Source organism: Ochlerotatus camptorhynchus, unplaced genomic scaffold (assembly GCF_037179485.1).
Source record: "Ochlerotatus camptorhynchus isolate MF236.1 unplaced genomic scaffold, CSIRO-AGI_Acam_v1.1 ptg000192l, whole genome shotgun sequence".
Lineage (NCBI taxonomy): Eukaryota > Metazoa > Arthropoda > Insecta > Diptera > Culicidae > Ochlerotatus > Ochlerotatus camptorhynchus.
Window position 1 is genome coordinate 4,076,419 of NW_027040682.1, and position 5,283 is coordinate 4,081,701.

Genomic DNA, 5,283 nt, shown 5'->3' on the forward strand with positions numbered 1-5,283 from the left:
CTGAAAGTAGTCTAACTGAGAATTTCAGAAGAGACGTGAGTATATCATAACAACGCTAACGCTAACGCTAACGCGCATGTCTGAAGCAGATGCAAGTGCGTCCTCAATTGTATCCACTATTTCTTGGTCTGATGGTAATTGGAAAATTTGTGTATATTTTGATTCCATTCGGACATATGTAGGAAACTTTAGTACATCTTTGTTACCATATGCTACTCGTAATTTCATTTGCACTCGACGAAGTTTTTCTCCAAACTCTTTCAAAGTGAAATCTACTTGCGTATTCTGTGTTGTAGTCATTGTTCAGTTCTCGAAATAATTCTTCTGAAGGTTGACTCGAAAAATTTAATATTAAAAACTGCTCTGGAGCATTGCGTGCTTTGCATCTAACCATCAGTAAAATTAAAGCGTATGTATTACAGATCTCCAGTTCTTCAGATTCCCATGTGAAGATTTAGCCCAGTTCCGACAACCACGAATAAAAAAAGCGTAACATAAATACTAAGCTATATTCATTGTACCTAAGCCTTAATACCTCGTTCAATTACAGCTTATGAAGATAAGGTACATAATATGATATGAATGGAGTTCAAAAATTTAAAAAAGAAGAACATCAAAATAAATCTCATACCAAATTTTGAAAATTCTTTCTAATGGAGATAGGTTGACATCTGGAAATACTTGGTGAATATTTTGCATACATTTCAGTATCGATGCAGTGCCACTGCTTTCAGGAACGTTTGCCTCCATAAATTGAACTAATGTCTCATTCATAATTTTTCCAGTCGGAGAGAATTTCATTTTGTCTTGTGGGTTCAGATCTGTAACAGTCAGACCATGCTTGTGTTTTGAATATACCAATAGATCATTCAAGTAAGTTTTGGTGATTAAGGAGTTACCTGAATAAAGATATTGCAAATTTTGATAACCAATCTAAATACTGAAAAATAATACAGTCAAACTAACCAGTCATCATGTCTCTTTTGAGCATGCAGTTTCGAGATTTGTTACACAAGTGGACGGTTCGACGGCACATAAATTGGTTCGTTTTCATTGCGTACTATGAACCATTGTCCCCATCTCGATATTTCCATACGTGACAAAAAAGTGTTCGTGACATCATGGCTTTGACTAGTTTGGGATCTCCATCGGAGATGTAGCCAAGCACGGCGATACCTTCGGTTCCAAGAAGTCTTTCCGTACATTTCCAGCGATTTACAACATCAGTAAATCGAAAAGTATTATCCAACGTAATATAAAACAAATGGAGCTGCGCCTACAGCCATTGGTAATGCTAATTGTACATATGCTGTGTCAGCTAATTTACAATATTTCAGATGATCTGCTACATGTATGCATCCGCGGCATCAAAAAAAACGTTGAATGTCACTACATTCTCACTTAACGGAGGGACACATCCCGTAAGCGAATCCGATCTTGCATCGTACTGCACCTGCTGCAAAACCCGTGTACCATCTTCTACCAACGTTACTACTAATGGGTAGTTATTCTCTGGAAGTTTTTCAAACCGGTCACATCGATTACACCTGTTGGTTTAGACAAATGTTTGGCAATATATTTTACAGTATCCTTAAATCTATTCAATGTTACCTTCTTGTACATTACGTGTATTTGAGAAGATATGCCGCAAAATTGTAGTACTGCTGGCAATGGGCATTTTGGCTTTTTTTTTAAATGAATGACATGCATTTCCAGTCGAAATAAGCTCATAAGTGGCGATATCCTTTTGTACATTGGTGTACCTCTCGCCACATTTTTTTTTTCTTTTAGCGTTGTTGATTTGAATATTGTTATACTGGTTCAATAAAGGATGATTGGCCGAATGAAATGGAATGGAACGTATGGCCATTGGCCGCATCGTTCCATTTGTACAGTTTCCTTGGTTAGATTCTTGTCCGGACAACTCTTCGGATTCTATATCCGTAGGGTAGAGCGCTACTTCGTCCTAATCGCCCATTTCCGTTCTATCGATCAGAAAAGATCAATAATATCAATGATTTCACCGTGCACAAATCAATAGTAGGTTTGTTCCGAAGCGTTTGTTCATTAGCTACAACATAAATCCTGTTAGAGCGCATTGAACAGTTACGCTCATTGTTCTCAAAACAAAAGAAGCGCTCCTAGCGAATCCCTTTTTTTCTACGTTTATCTGTAGGACGAAGAAAATCTAATGGCATTTCAATGCGTTAGGACGGAATTGAAACTCGTAGAACGAATTTAGAATCAAGAAGCAGTGTTAGATTTTAGACAATATCTCATCAATTTGTGACACTTTATCAAATCCAACGGTACTTATGGGAAGGTGAATAAATTTGCAAGTCATCTTTGACAGAAATATTCCATTTTTTGTTTAAACTCGTGCAGAAAAGAGAAGTAAAGCACGGGTTGTGCTTAGTAGGACGGAAATTAGATAAAAAAAAACCCTATATACATCAAAATTGAGCGACGGATCTTCATATCTTCTTCGCTATTGTGATCTAAAAATATTATTTTCAAAGCTTTTAGCAAACTTTATTTTAAATTGTAAATTTGCATAGCCCATAATGTTTATGCATACCTGTACCTGCATCAGAATTCAAAAATATACAAGCTGAGTCTTCATGTTGCTGGTAGCATGTTTCGGTATAAATTTCTGACGATTCTAAAGTGCCAATCAAATAGGTGAACAATCAGAATTAATAGAAATGCAGTCTAACTACCATTTGGAAAATTGGACGGTGATGAGCGAGAAGTATGTCGTTTCTTATCCTGTGATTTCCGCGTACTACTTCCATGTGTATTCATGTGCTGAATGAAATTTGAAACCGGCCACGAATGAGGCAAATATTTTACTACTTTTATTTCCTTTTCACAAATCGGACACGTGACAAAGGCTATTAATTTAACGGGATCTGTTGTGCTCCGAATTCGCATGTCAACCAAAGAGACTCTTGAAAGACAACTTGCCAGAAGATTTGATCTAAAACCGAAATAGTGAATGAAATTGAGTAGTTCATTTGTATACAATTATTGTCATGTCGTCGTCTTACTTGCCGTAGTATTTACTTATTCTACTAGCCAATACAGCGTTTTCTTCAGTGTTATCAGCAGGAGATTCATTTTTCTCAACATTTTCATTGCTATTCTGTATGGTGGTATTATTTTCTCCAATGAATTAGTGGATACCAAAACGTTTTACTGTTGATATTATAGCTTGAATGCATTTCTTCTCTGCCATAGAAAATCTGAATTCTTTCGTATTATCAACAAAGTCACCAAAATAGTCCTCTTTCACTTCGTTGTTCTCCAGAATTGCTCGCTCCACAATGTTCTCGCCCCTAGTTTTTAATTCAAGTTCCAGGGTATCAATATCTGCAACGGTCAGGTCACCTAGCCAGCTCGTTGCTGCAGGTCGAGAATATTCTGCACAAGAGATGGTATCAACCCAATCGTCACTTCAATGCGCGACCAGAACCGCTCCTGTAAAGTGTTTGTTGTACTTACTAGCTTTATAATTATTTTCGTTAAAGATCAAGCAGATAAAAAACCTGCTCCAACTTACAATAACTTGATTTCTTTCTGAATTTTCCATTTCTGAATTAAAAGTCAGCAAATAACAGAAACTTTCGATGGAACAAGCTTTGGAACTAACAAATATCATCCGCACTTCAAGTGTAACTTTTCAAATCATCGCATCTGATTTTGTAAACAATCACTCCAATCGACGATGTGTGGCAAATGCTAACTCACTCACACAATCTAACAACACCAGCTGGTAGAGGGGAAAATCCCCTAACTTATGGTGGTGTAAGATTGCATGGGTAAGCTAGCAGTTAAGACAAATCGTGTATATGCATAGGTGTAAACTGTGCATGCTTTATTTTGACGTTTTGCTCCCACTGATAAGCCTCAAATCGTATTAATATCTAATACCGTCCCTGATTGGATGACCTGTAAAATGTTTGCTTGAAGTTATGTTGATCAACTCTGATGATGACATCAAAGCAACCGGGAATTCTTGATCGTGATTTAATCCGTGGACAACACCAGTCGAAGCTTACCACCATGAATGTTTAAGTTAAACGCGAACGATGAAAATAAATGCACTTTTTTAATTAGATGCAAATTGAATGAGCATTCTTAAAATGAGACCCCCCTAGATTTCAATGCAACATTATATTTGTTCACTAGCAATTAACACATTTTTCAACATGTTATCTTAACTAATTTCTGGAAGAATTTACTTGTGTTTTATACAATTAATATCAATGTTCTGTCATATCGTGTCTTCAAGTAACCTTCGCAAGCGCCACATTTCGTTCAAGCTCTTTGGAACTACATGTGATGAAATATGAAGCGCACCTTTTAAAATGAATTGCACATAACAATGTTTATCACTTACTCACACATGAAATCTGCCTCGTCCAACCTAGCAGAACGCGCCCTAACACTCATTGAACTAAAGGGCAGGATCCATAACTTTGCGCGATCTTTAATGTAAAAATAGATGATATATGCCGCTCCTTTAATATGCATAATATTTCTCATAAATTCGCACTGGTTTTTTTTAACTGATACATATCAATTTTTCTGCTCGGTAGACCAAAAATGGGCGAATAGGCCGAAGTAAATGTTTACCCTAGCTAGATTTTTTTCTTTTTGGTGGTTGTTTAGTGCTTCCCTCATCGGACCATTTCGCACACATTTTTGCCATAATCGACCATCATCATCAGCAGCACCGTCATGATCTTTGGTGGTAATAGTGTGTGTTGCGTTGACGTTGCTTTGGAATTGATCGGAGTGGCGCGAAACAGCTGCCTTTTTTACTTTGGCAGCATAGATCGGTTTCATTTTTTACTCGATTCGCATTCTAATTACTGCGCAGAAGATCACTTCCTTCGAGTGCGGAATTGCGGTGTTGTGCATTCAACACCAAACCGCGTTTTCGTCTAATCGTCTTGGTGCCTTCGGTGCACTTATTCCTAATGATACAATCGAAGACAGCAAATCGATTTGACGGAAACGTGCACTTTTATCACACTTCTTGCATTTTTTGGGGCAGTTCAGTTTCAAATGCAATCAGCAATACCATATCGGTTATGTTTTCAAACTCGAGAACATGCTTTCTTGAGTCGTTTTGTTTTCTGCCAAAGAGAAAAGTGCAGCTCTCCTTGGCGCATTCCTGCCACCAACAAGCGATTTGAAGACATTCTCATGCCAACTCAGACGTGACTTCGTATCGTCACCAGCGGAAAATTACGTGCCTGAGACTTTCAAAGCATT